Source organism: Elephantulus edwardii, unplaced genomic scaffold (genome assembly GCF_000299155.1).
Source record: "Elephantulus edwardii isolate Elephantulus edwardi_28Jun2011 unplaced genomic scaffold, EleEdw1.0 scaffold00021, whole genome shotgun sequence".
NCBI lineage: Eukaryota > Metazoa > Chordata > Mammalia > Macroscelidea > Macroscelididae > Elephantulus > Elephantulus edwardii.
In genome coordinates, this window is record NW_006399771.1 from 2,270,167 (window position 1) to 2,284,405 (window position 14,239).

Genomic DNA, 14,239 nt, shown 5'->3' on the forward strand with positions numbered 1-14,239 from the left:
GCCCCTCGGCGGCCTCCCCCACCTCGGCGGCCTCCTCGCCACACTCGGCGGCCGCCGCACCCACTGCGGAGCCGGGCGACCCGGCCTCGGGCAGCAGCAACAAGAGGAAGCGCGACAACAAGGCCAGCACGTACGGACTCAACTACAGCCTGCTGCAGCCCATCGGGGGGCGGGCCGCTGGGGGCGGCCGGGCCGACAGCGGCGGGGGCGTGTACAGCGGGACCCCGTGGAAGCGGCGGAACTACAACCAGGGCGTAGTGGGGTGAGTGGGGGCCTTGCGGCCTGCTCCATGCACACGCGCCGCGGGCTGCACGCCGGCAGGGCGGTCGCCGGTAGGCAGGGGGATCCCCGGTAGGCAGGGGTGTCGGGGAGGAGACACTCCCCTCCCCACATCACCGTCTCTGTCTGCCTTCATTTCCATTGCACCGATGCCCTTCTTTTCACCTCCTGGTCACCCACTCCTCCCTCGCCATGCACACCTTTTGCTGCTTTCCCCCTCCGAACATCCCCATCAGCTCTCATCCACACCTCCCTTCGTCATCCACACCTTCGCCAGACCCTCCCTGTCCATTCACACTTTTCCTCCCTGTCAAATAAGACTTTTCCCAGTCCACCCTCAGGCCGGCCAGCCAGCCAGCCACACCAGCCTCCTCCACATCACTCCCCGGAATGGGATTGCACATCGTAGGCACATCATTCATTCTCGGTGTCTTTGGATGGTACAAGACTTGAAAGTGCTTCCCTTGCCAAGAATAGAAACATCCAGAATGTACCTCCCCCCCCTTCCCCCCACCCCCACCCCGAGTACACTTCTCTATGCAACCTTAATTCTGGATTCCTGTGCTAACCACCCCTCCCCCCCCCCCTCCCTTCCCCAGTGCCAAGCAGGAATCATGTCTGTCCTCTGAGGCATTGCCTGTTCTTGGCCCTTGGGCCTATTTTCTCCTTGGTCTCCTCCAGTTTTCTGTGTTAGAAATGCGCTGTGGAAAAGGAAGAATGAGATGACAGCTGAGTTCAGGCCGGTGGAGGTGGGGAGCTGTGCTTCTGAGGCCCTGATAGAACTTTCCAGGAGTTCATGGTCCACGGGCCCCAGCTGCTCACTGTCAAGTCATCTTGGCAGAGGCAGCCAGTGCTTTTCGGTCTAGGGGTAACTATGCTAATAAGTGAACGTTGCACCATGAATGACTTTCTGTTTAAAGTTCAGCTCTTACAAAATGGAATCTTACCTGACCTCTAGTGAATTATGTACATAAAGCAGGGAAAGGTTTCCAGCTAGATTTCCATTCTGGTGGAGGCTCCATGTTGTGAATAATTTTCTTTTGTAAAACAAGGCTTTTTGATTGTATCCTTTGTGTGTACATGTGCCGTGAGTGTGGAGAATGAGACTTTCAAATTAGCTTTTCATTTTTTTTTTTGCTAGTAATCGGGTGTAAAAGCCTTTTCTTAGATCCACCCATTTAGAGCTGCCCTTTTTGAAGATTTGAGTAAAATGAGTTGGTAGGTTTCACTCCTCATGGGCTCATGTGTGCTCCAGTTGATTACAGTTTCCACCTTTTATGGAAAGAAAGTGCAGCTGACTGGTGCTCCGGTACATGTCAAATTTACCTTCACTTTCTAAAGAGGAATCCTGTGAAGTTGGATTTTCTTGCTGCTAAACTTTAGCATGCTCCGTGGTTACCAAAGCTTAATAAAATGCTTGTGGTTCTAGCTTGTAAGCATTTCCAGGTCAAGCTCAGTGACAAGCGAATTGGTATCAGGGGTTCTGGTGTAGTTTCGTTTCACGGGGACAAGTTCTGGTTAAGTAATCACTGAGTTAAGTAATCGCTGTCAGCTAAAATCTAGAAGTTCCTTAATTGCATTTACTGAAATCTCTGCTTATGAGTTTTTTTTTTAAAAAAAAACAAATACATGGTCTGCATCCCAAATGTCAGCTGCCACTTTTTTTGGAAGGTTAGAAATTATTCTCTCTTCCACTTGCTATTTAATGTATCGGGCACTGTAAGAATGGAAGTACTTGTTCCTGTTTCCTATAGTGCTCTCAAAGGAATTTAGGATTAATTTCCATATCCCAGAGGGATTCCCGTTTAAAAAACTGTGAACCTGTTTTGAAACAGGTGCTTATCACACCATCTGACTTTCCCTTCTATTACCTCCTCCTCTAGGTGATCCCAACAGTTATGCCAAAATCTCAGGCCTAAGGATCTTTCTTCCACTTTAGAAAAATATATTAAATTCTTAAGGTTTTACAAAATGTAAGTGATGCCTCAGATTTCTTATTTTGATGTTTGGATCCTGATTTCTTAACATTTCAAGAAGTTTTGCCATTTTTTAAAATTTTTTAAAAATTTTTTTTAAGTTTTGCCATTTTTAATACAGATAATTAAAACTTTGAATTTAAAATACATCATTGTTACATTATTATGATTAGGTGTAGAAAAGATAACACAAATCTTTTCTGTACTCTTAGCTGATAGGTTAACAAATTATAATGGTCTCTGGCTTCTGAATGGACAGGCTAGAGCCAGACTAGACAAAAGTACATGAAAAGTGAAGGAGAACTGACTTTAGCATATACACTTACTCTGTAGTATGTCTCTTATTTCGTCTTTTTCTTTTGTCAACCAAATGGGCTTTCAACTTACTTTCTCAGCACTGAACACTCATTTAAGATTCACTCAAGAATCCTGAATTTTCCCGTTGCCCGAGTTCTTGATTTTTTTTTTTTACTTCTCTGAACTCTTGCATATGTGCTTAACTAGTTTATACTTAATTTTCCTTTTACTATATGTGCTTCCTCTTACCTATTAAATGGATATTGTTGTTGATTGCCATCAAGTTGAGCACAACCAATAAGCGACCTTATGATGAAAAGTCCTGAACCCTATTCAGTAACTGTCGTCGTTTCTCCAAGTTCATAGAGTTTCCAGAGGCGTGTGTTTTAAGAAGTGGATGCCACTTCTGCTTCCTAACCTGAATCAGTCTGGGAGCTCTCCACCACCACCAAACACTGTCCATGATGGATAACCATTATGGTGTTTGACACAGCAGTGGCAGAACGTTCAGCATCACAGCAACCCCAAGTTACTTCAGTATAGCAAATTGACATACCAGTACTTTACCGCTGTGTTCATCTCACGCACAGTTAAGACCAGAACAAAACAACCTAACAGCCCACACCCAGCCTTTACCAAGACAAGAGAAACCATTTTCCAGAATCCAATTGTATGGCACATGAGCCTCTAAACTGGAAATTTTGTCGGGTACAACTGTCTTTTACCACCAGTTACTGACAAATATTTTAAAATAATCTTTAATCTTGCTCTCTAGTTTTCAAAGTATGCAGTTTCTTATAGTGAAGTTCAAACCAAATTTGTTGAGTTGATTTTTGACTCACAGTGACCTTATAGTAGGAAATTATTAACACCTTTTTGTAATTCACAAATTTGTTATCTTCCCCGGAAAGCCAATAATCTCCTGATTTGTAAAAATGATTTAATGATACTCTAAGCAAAAGGTTTACACAGTACATCACAAGACATTTAATAGTAGGTAATATAAGATTATTGTTAGTAATTAAAACTACATTACCCTTGTCAAAATAGATAGTTCTTTACTATAAAGAGAGACATTTTGGTTTCACCTTAAAGTCATCATGGTTCTCTTTCAAAATATCTTCCCCTTGCCTCACCATCTCAGCCTATTTCCTCCTGGACCCACAGACCCAGGGGGTTGTTTGTTTCTCTTTCTTCTTTTTCCGTTTGCTTCCACTTGATATTTGTTCCCCTCTAAGACTTGTGTAGATTGCAGTCTTTCCAACTCTTGAAGTGGAACTGGAATCCTTAAGGATTTAATGATTACCCTGGAGAAAGAGAGGATGACATAAAGTAGCAAGCATAGGGAGCCTTGGTCTTGAGCTCTGATGTCCAGACACTTGGAAGGTGCTTGTATAATAAGCTCACGAAGATAGGTTTTTGTTGTCCCACTTCCAGGTCTGTGTTTTTCCAGGATGTTGGATGACTTGTCCAAAATGTTTCAGACTGTGACTTTGGCTGTGGAATGTCAAGAAATCCTTGTTGGGGAAAATCAGGTTTAAGGAATAAGGTAGAGTGAATAATAGGAGGCTAAAGAACATTTTTTAATTTTTTTTATTAGATTTAGTGATCATACTATAGCTTTGAACTTGAGCAAGTAGGGAAGTGTTGACATTACCATTTAAAACAAAAGCTAGAGAGACAGCTCTTTGGGCAAAGGATAACAAGGTAAAGTTTAAATTGAACTGTCAACAGTTCGAATCCACCAGATGCTCTGCTGGAGAAGGAGGGGCAATCTCCTCCAGTACCAGTCAGATCTGATTTGGCAGTACACACACAAATAATAAAATTTAAAAAAAAAATTGAACTGTCAAGAAGGGAGTTGAAGTCTGGGAGCTGAGGTAGTCTCACTTTTGCAGAACCTGGTGTCCTTCCCTGTGCCCCGTCCTAACACTGCACACTGCACTTGAGGGCCTCGTAAACCAAGAGCAGCGTGTTAGTTTTGATACTTCTCACTCTCGCCACTGTTGAGTTGGAACCAACTCTTAGCTGACCCTCCAGTGGGTTTTCCGAGGTAGTAAATTGCACAGGAGGAGATTCCATGTATTTCTCCCTCAGGGCAGCTGGTGGACTTGAACTGAGCCTTTGGTTTGTTAGTGCAACCCAGCTCTGGCATTAGAAGTTATTTCTACTGGCATTCCAGCTGTGCTGCAAAGCAGTTGAACAGATTAACATAGGCTATGTATGAAAGAAGCTAGGGGCTTCATTCTAAGTACTTGCCCCTAAGTTTAATTTTTTGTGCTTTTGCCAGTGTTGTGTTGTTGTGTATCATTGTGTTGGAACCGACCCGTAGCTGAACCTCCAGTGGGTTTTCAGAGGCAGTAAAGCACTCGGGAGATTGCCCATCCTTCTCTGGTGAAGCAGTTGGTGGCCTCAAACTGTGGGCCTTCAGGATTACAGTGCAGCTTCTTGCCACTGGCCACCAGAGCTCCCACCATATAATTCTTTTGTAAACTGTGACCCTTTTGTTGTTGTTGTTGTTATTGTTGTTGTGTGCCACCAGCTGACCACGGTTTGAAGCGATCCTATCCTGCAACATCCTCACAATCTCAAATATGTTACAGCTAATTGCTCTAGTTACTGAAATTTAAGGTTACTGAAAATGGTGCATTTGAGTACTGAAATGTTTGTTTCTGATCTGTCCATTAAAGCGTTGGATTACTACAGTGTAAATTCTGTATTAACAGGTGTGATTCACATTTGAGAATCTCCCAAAATCCTGTATGGGTAATCCTGTTAATTAAATTAATGGTACAGTTTCCATTTTATATGTAAAATCTGTGACTGGTGAGAATTGTTACTGTCGGACACATTGGCATTTCAGTTTGTGGAATCTTTCTCAACCTCTACTACGTTTTAAACTGATGTAAAGCAAAAAGAAATAGTGCTTGGATGTAATTGTCTTATGCCGTTGAATCAGAACTGTCCATAGCTAACCTTCCAGTGAGTTTTCAGAGACAGTCACAAGGGAAGAGAGTACCCATTTTTCTCCCTTGAAGCAGCTGGTGGATTTTGAACTGCATGCATTCGTGTTGACCTCGCAGCCCCTTACCCCCCAGGCCACCATAACTCTGTAAAGTTTAAATATATTGCAGGAAAAGGAGGATGTCTCCAGGTACTACATACTAGAAAAATCTAAACAGGAAGGGGGATGCCTGTGATAGAAAATTTCTGGCCCTGGTGTGCTAGATGCCTGTATATCTTAACTTTTCCCACGGAGGGCCAGAAGGGGCCATAGGCAGAGAACTCAAGTGTTCTGTTGTTGATATGGGATCTGATCAGATCTGGCCTCTTTTGTTGGTGCGCAAATAACTTGTTTGAGAGGAGTGGTGTAGACAGGTCAACAATAACTAGGTATCCGTGCATCTGCTGAAGCTGATGAAGATTAAGCTTTTGTACACATTTACCAGCATTTCATGGGAGAAGGAAAGGCAGTTTCCTCTTGTGTGGTTAACTGCCTCTGAAAACCAGCCAGAGGGTCAGCTATGAATCACTTCTGGCTGGAGGGTACACAACCACAACCCAGCATTTTGTTCTTCATTTGAATTGGTTTGAGGATCTTTTGGTGTTGAAAACTCTCAGGATCACAAGACAATACCAGAGAGCTATATTACCCTCATACATTTGAGCAGAGAATCTTGAAGATCTTGAAGGGTTACAGGACAGTTCCCAGCAGCTGTTTGCACACACCTCCTTTGCTCTTTTCTGGGGGGCTGACTGGACACCTGAGGGCCTGCTTGTGGAGTTGATAGATTGGCAAAGGGAATGTTCTCTCAACCCGTCAGAGTATTTTCTAGAGACTCCCTAGCAGCAGAACACGATTAAGAAAATTCATGTAGCTTTGCCATCTCTATCATAACAAGGATTGGTTTTGATAACAGTATCTATTAAAGTTGCTGCTCCTCTTAGCTAGACCCTTCCTTAATTTGGAGCCAACAACAAAATGATGCATTTATTTCTTTTTGATACATTACTTAGTCTTGTAAGTGGCTGCTGTATAGTCCATATGGCTTTGGGCCACATAATAATTCCAGTTGAAGATTTTTTTGGAAACCTGGTTTTAAAGCTATTTATGTTGTATCCTGCCTTTTTTTATTCACTTGAACAACTTTAAATCTGAAAGAAAGAAAAAAACCAAACAAAAAATCCAACCAAAACCCTTTATCTTGCTGTAGGCACAATAGATTTCACATTATATCTAGAAACTAAATTCAGAAATTTCTTTTTTAAGGCATACCTTCTGCTCAAATAATTACATACATTTTGTTGGGGGGGGAAGTCAATATTTTTGGTTTGAAAATGTTATTAACAAAAGTGTTCAATAAAAGTAGCCCTTTTTGCATGTTTCAAGTGCTGTGCTTAAACTCTTACGCATTTACTTTGTGGATGTCTACTGTTGCCAAGTCATTCCCTGCTCATGGTGACCCTCCATCATACTTCTGAGGCTGCAAATCTCAAACATGTTGTAGTTATTATGTGCCACTGAGTTGAGTACAACTGACAGTGACTCCATGATCAACAGATCTGAACCCTGTCCTATCCTGTGCTGTCCTCATCAGCTTCAGCGTACTGTTGTCACTGTGTCAGTCAATGTGTTGAGTCTTCTTCTCTTTGACCTCCACCTTTTCCAAGCGTTATGTCCCCTTCCAAGGACTAGCCTCTTTTAGAAACATGCCCAGAATATGTAAGATGAAGCTTTGTCATCCTTGCCTCCACCGAGCACCTGGCTGTACTTTCCCCAAGAAAGTATTTGTTCTTTGGCAGTCCCTGGGATGTTTTGTATTCTTCTCCAACACCTCAACACAAAGGCGTAAATTCTTTTTCTGTCATCCTTACTCATTGTCCAGCTCTCAGATGCATAGCAAGTAATTGAAAAGACCACAGCCTGAATCAGGTACAACTTAGTCTAAAGTGACATCCTTTTTCCTCAGTATGTTGGAGAGATCCCTGACAGCAGGCTTTCTTACTGCAACATGTCTTTGGATTCCTTGACTACTGGTGCCAAGGGTGTGGATTGTTGGAACCCAGTAAGACAAAATCATTTTCTCCACCTATCAGATGTTTCTTATCAAACAAGTGGTGAGGATTTTTTTTTCTTAATGTTGAGATGGAATCCATATTGAAGGCTGTTTTTGATCTGCAGCAAGTGTTTCCAGTCCTCTTCACTTTCAGCAGGCAAAGTTGTGCTTTAACACATAACACAGGTGGTTGATGGGTCTTTCTCCAAACCTGATGCCACATAGAGTCCATCTTCGCAAATCATTTACTGGGCATGCAGATTGAGTAGGTATGATAAAAGAATACATCTGATGCACACCTTTTTTGATTTTTAAACCATGCAGTGTTCCTTTGTTTGGACAACACCTTCTGGGTCTAGGTATAGGTTTCGTATGAGCATAATTAAATGTTCCAGGATTCCAGTTCTTCCCATTGTTAACCAGTTTATTGTAATCCACTCAAATAGACATATTCCTGGTCAGTAAAACACAAACATATTTCTGGTATTCTCTGCTTTCTGCTAAGATCCATCTGACTTCAGCAGTGATATCCCTGGTGTGATGGCCTTTTCTAAACCCAACCTGAACTTCAAGCAGCTCTCTAATCACTTTTTGGATGATCTTCAGCAGTATTTTGCTTTTTAAAATTTTTTTACTTGATTTTATTAAATTTTATCTATTTGGGAATCTATAAAAATTCATAAGATGTTTCAAAAAAGATTCATAGGAAGAGTCTGTCCTTCACCAAGTTTCATCTAATGGTGACATCTTACTTAAATATCGAAACCAGGAAATTGACATTGTTACAGTCCGTTCCGTATTCAGATATCACCAGTTTTGCATGTACTTGGGGTAGAGTGAGTGAGAGTGTGTGTGTGTGTGTGTGTGTGTGTGTGTGTGTGTGTGTGTGTGTTACACATCTGTAGATTTCTGTAATCACCACCCACACCATCAAGAATTTAAAGACCTCTCACACTATGCTTTTACTTTGTCAGTGACTAGTCACCATGTCAGTCCATCTCATTGGGGTCTTCCTTTCCTTTGCTGACCCTTTATCTTTCCAAGCATGATGTCCCTTTCTAAGGACTAGCATTGCCAAGCTACATGTCCAAAGTATGAAAGATGCTTTACCATCTTCACTGCACTGGAATTGGTGAAAGTAAAGACAATTTTGAAGGAAGAAAGAATTATAAATTATATGCATGACTATTGACAGCTTGGAACAGGGCAAGCATTATCAAGTAAATTGGAGAAGGAGGAAGAAGGAAAAATATGAATTAGTGAAAACTAATCTCTTTGTGAACTAAGTTAAAACAAACAAAAAACCCACAAACAAAACCTCTCTGTTTTCAAGTTAGTTCTGACTCCTTGTTGACCCTCCCTTGGAACTGCCCATTGTTCTTCTGAGGAACCACTGGTGCATTTGAACCTCAGAAAACACAACCTTTGGCTGTGCCACCAGAGCTAGCTTATTTTAGCCCTCTAGCAAACCCTTACCTGATCACCATATCTATAATTTTTTTTAAATGTTGAGAGTGGTATATAAATACAGTATGTAACTTATGAAATAGACTTTTTTCCCTTTTAATTCCCTTGTGATCCACTGAAATTGTTGCATGTATCATAGGTTGTTCCTTTTTTTTCTCTTCAATAGTGTTCCATGGGTTGGATGTACTGTTTGTTGTCTAATGATTAATCTCTTGAAAGACACTGTGGTTGTTTCCAGTTTTGGCTATTACCAAAGAAGGTTGCTATAAATATTGCTGTAGGTGTTTTTGTGTGAATGCAAATTTTCTGGGATAAATTCCCAAGAAGGCTGGATTGTATGAAAAGTCCACGTTTAGCTTGAAAAGAAACTCTTTCACAATGAGTGCACCGTATTCCTTCCAGCAATGTGTGAGACTCCGCCTCCTTGCTAGTGTTTGAGGGAATTCATGAACAGTTTGTGAATGTGAGCCATTCTAATATGTGTAATAAAGCTCAGGTACATTTGCCACATTAACTTTCTCATCGTTAATTCAATTTTAGCTTACATTCCTACTTTGAGAAATTCTTGATAGTAATGAAAATGTTTTAAGTGAAAATGGAAATGGGGAACAAAGAGGAAGTAGCAAGAATGTTATAATCACTGTCCTGAAACAATGTGCATACATTTTTTAATGGAAAACAAATGCACTCTGTACTTTTTTCACCCAAATCTATCAATATTTCTCTCTCCTTTGCAGCAGATTTTGCCCATTGCAACTCATTATTCAATGAGTATTGATTGTCGGTCCAAGTAAAATGAAATCGACATCTTCAATCTTGTAGCCATTTCATTGTGGTGTTGCTTATTGGGGCAGTTGGGAGGATTTATGCTTTTCTTGTGTTGAGATATAATTCGTACTGAAGGTTGTATATGCTTCAGATTCTCTTTGGTATGGCCTTTCACCATATGGGAATATGTCAGTGTGTCATCTGCGTATTGCAAGTTGTTAGTAAGTCTTCACCACTAGGTAAGGAATTGTGCTGTCTGCAGTTTGTATTCATCTGCTGCTTTTGCTCTCTGGGAGAAAGACGGGCAATCTCCTCCAATACAATTTACTGCCTCCAAAAACCCACTGGAGGGTTGACTAGGAGTCAATTCCGACTCAAAGACACTCAACCTCACCAGTCCAAATGCTGTGTTTTCCTTGTATTAGGCTTCCTGGATTATTTGCTAAACAACCTTGATGCATCTTTCCTGATTTTAAACCACCAGTGCCCCCTAATTTTCTTTTCTTTTTGGTTGTAGGCCGGTTCTGTGTAAGCACACACAGTTAAATCCACATTTTTCACAGTTATCCGTAATTATTATTAGCCACACAGTTAGATGCCATTGCATAGTTAATAAAACACACGCAGATGTCTTTCTAGGATTCTGTTTTCAGCTAAGGTCTGCCTGACATCTTCAGTAATAACCTTCATTCCCTGCCCTCTTCTGAATCCGACTGGCAGTTCTCTATTGAAGTGCTGCTGCTGCTGCTGCCAGTTTTGAATTATCTTCAGAAAAACGTTATTTGGATCCAGTGTTACTAATACTGTTCAGTACCTTTTGCATTCTGTTAGATCAACATTCTTTGGAATGGCCTTGTACTTGGGTCTCTTATAGTTGGTTGGTGAAGTAGCTGTCTTTCTTTTTTTGTTAATTTTAATAAAAGTTTACAGAGACTTAGGGTTTCCATTCATTCATTGTTGCACAAAGTAGCTGTCTTTCAAATTTCTTGGCTTAGATAAGGGAGCATCTGGTGATGCATTCATTTGTTAAAACAACTGGTATTCCATCAGTTCCTGGAGCTTTTTTGTTTTTTTAAGTCAATGCTCACATTGCAGGTGGGACTAGTCGTGATCACAGCTGTGATTTCCTTTACTGTCATTGGTTCTTGAGCATCTGCCACTTGTTAAGATGGCTGAACATGAAACAGTTCTTTTTGGTTCATGACTCTGTATTCTTTTCATCATCTTTTGCCATTTTCTGCATCATGAGATATTTTGCCCAGAGAATAACATAGCACAACAAGCTTTGAAGTTTTTTCTTCTTTCTCCTTGAGAAATGCTGAGTATATCCTTTCCTTTTGGTTTTCTAAATCTTTGTACATTTTATTCTTTTTTTTTTTTTGTACATTTTATTCTTGAGTCAGCTATTTTAACATCATCATTTCTTAAATCTTTTTACGTAATCTTCATTCAAGAGCAAGTTTCAGAATCTCTTCTGACAGCCATTTTGGTTTTTTAAATTTTTATTGTGATACTTAGGGAGCTCTTGTGGCCTAGTGGCAAGAAACTGCACTGCAATTCCGAAATCTCGTGGTTCGAGGCCACCAGCAGCTCCACAGGAGAAGGATGGGCAGTCTCCTCTCCTGCAATTAACTGCCTCTGAAAACCTGCCAGAGGGTCACCTATGGGTCAATAATGACTCTACGGTAAGCAAGATTGTGATTTTAATGAAAGTTTACAGAAAAGTTGGGTTTCTTTCATTTATTGTTGCACATTGAAATCCATTTTGATCTTTTTTTCATCTTTTTAATAACCTCCTGCCATCTTTGTGTATGATATTCTGCACACCATCTGCAACTTTGATGACTTTTGCTCATTGGTGTTTCGTGCATCGATTCTAGTCTTGAGATGATCTCTACATTCAGGTGGGGTATCTCAAAGTTATACTCTGACTTTTGTGAACCTGTTTCCATTTGCTTAGCTTCAATTTGAACTGTAAGTGAATATTTGATAATCCGATCATAATGCATCCCTAGCCTTGTTCTGATTGGTCTCAAGCTTTTCTGAGGTCTCTTATCTGTCGATGTAAACCATTTGATTCCTGTGTATCCCTTCTCATGAAGTCTACTTGCTCATTAGTTTATGTTGTTGAAACAAGGTATTTGCAATGGGTAGGCCGTTGTCTTGCATAACTTTCAAATATCATCTTCAGAGTAGTGTCTGTTGTCAAAACCATGTTTCCCAGCTACCATCCTTTGTTACCTACCACTTTTATCAGTGCATCTTTTTTTTAAAATTGAATTTTTTTTATTCTTTTTTTGTGTATGTACCGCCAAATAGGATTTGACTGTTACAGGAAGAGATTGTCCCTCCTTCTCAAGCACAACATCTGGTGGATTTGAACCGTGCAGTGCAGCTTCTTGCCACCAGACCACAAGAGCTCCCTTAATATCAGTGCATCTTGATCAATTTGATCATTTCAAATTGTAGAAAATGGTAAAAACCATCAATTCCTTATTTAGTATTAATGATTGATGCATAAATTTGAATAGTAGTTGTATTAATTGTTCTTTTTAGGAATATGGGCATTACCCTTTTATGACAGTATTATACTTCAGGATCTGCAGGATAGATCCTGAAATGTTCTCTTTAGTGTGAATGTGATACTCTTTTTCCTTTTTTACAGACAGTTACTATAGACATCTTTACTTTTTGTTAATTTTGGTAAAAGTTTACAATAAAAATTACTTTTTCACTCAACCAGACACATTTTGTTCCAGAATATTAATTCCAATACCTACATTGTAATCACATTTTCCTCACTTCCTCTGATTTCTAGTCATCTTTTTGTACCTCCCTGTGTCTTCTCTTTTTTTTAGTGATACTTTGCTTATCATCCCTTTACTGGATATTGCCTTTCCTTTCCCTCGTCTTAATATGTTCCCATTATCTATGTATGAATTATTACTCTTTTCCTCACTTCTCACCCTTGGTAAACATCTAAGAATCTGTAAGACATTTCCTAGCTTTTATGCAATATTTGCCCCTTTTTTGCGGAATTATTTCGCCTAACATGATGCATCTAAGTTATATAATGTTTTGTGAATTATTTATTGTATTTTAGCATTTCATCATACTCTGTTCTGTGATTTTACCATAGTTTCTCTATCTATTCCTCTGCTGATAGACACTTGGGTAGTTTCCATTTCTTTGCTTTGCTAAATAATACCGTGTTGATCGTAAGTTTGTATGTATCTATTGTGCCCCAAATCTTACTGCATTAGGATATATACATCTAGTAGGAAGATTGCTTCCTGCATCATTCAGTATTTTTCCCATAGACCCTACAGAATTTCAGTACGAGGCTTGAATTTGTTCTTCAGTTTTTTCATGCTCCTCATGTTCATCTCTTTTTATTTCTAAACTCCAATTTTTTGCAATTTCATGTTAATACTTTGCTTTGTCTTCTCAAGATGCCATTTGAAATCTATTCAACTCTATTTCATAATCCTTTGCCTCTTTACATTCAGAAGAAATTTTCAGACTATCTTCTGAGAATCCATTTTGGTCTTCTTTCCGTCTTTTTAATGACCTTTGTTTTCTTCACGTATTATATAGCTCTTCTGGTCTTCAGTTCTTTTTTTTTTTTTAGAAGAGGACCATAGCCTTTTGTTTGTTTTTAAACTGGTTTCCTTACAAAGTTTATATAGGGCCATAGCCTTTTTTTTAAAAAAAAATAAGTTTAATGAAAGTTTACAGAGACTTTGGATTTTCATTCATTTATTGTTCCACTTCTCTCCCTGCCCACCCCTCCCCCCAATTCACTCTTCTCTTTGAAAAGTAAAAGAAAAATTATTTCGTTGTTAATACAATCCCTCTCTGCCCCCAAGTCTACTTCACTATGCAGCCTTCATTCTGGACTCCTGTTATAACACTAATACCCAATCATATATCCCTTTTAAACAGTTCTCTCCCTCATCTGTTTCAATACAGTATACATTATTTATCCCATCTTTTTCTGTCTCCCCTCAACCCTGGTGTCAGTCCCCTTTTATAACAGTGGCATTATGCAGTATTTGTCTTTTTGTGACTGAGATATTTTACTCAGTATAATGTCCTCCAGGGTCACCCATTTTGTATAATATTTCATGAGTTCCTTGATTTTCTTTTCTTGTTTTTCTCTCTACTAATTTATTTACAAAATTCTAATACAAATTTGAACAAATTCTTTCAGTCTCCCTCACCAGCTCACCCCACCCCCATCAAATTGTGCAACCCAATGATTAACCCTAACCCTAATCCTTTTGCTTCAGTCTTTTCTGGCATCTTTTTTTTTTTCTATAATTATATTTTATTAATTTTCATAAACATTTACAGAGATTTTGGGCTTCCACTCATTCATTGTTGCACTATTCT

General features: G+C 39.8%; 1 protein-coding gene across 2 annotated transcripts in view; it reads left to right on the forward strand.

Annotated features, from left to right (window-relative positions):
• The first annotated feature begins 8 nt into the window (after positions 1 to 8).
• PAPD5 (PAP associated domain containing 5) overlaps positions 9 to 14,239 on the forward strand; it is a 71,209-nt gene continuing 56,978 nt past the window's right edge. The window contains exon 1 of one of the 2 annotated variants that reach the window (XM_006882510.1): positions 9 to 262. The gene's annotated coding sequence lies outside the window, so the exon portion shown is untranslated. The remainder of the gene's footprint in view (positions 263 to 14,239) is intronic. The other variant, XM_006882511.1, reaches the window with a different exon arrangement.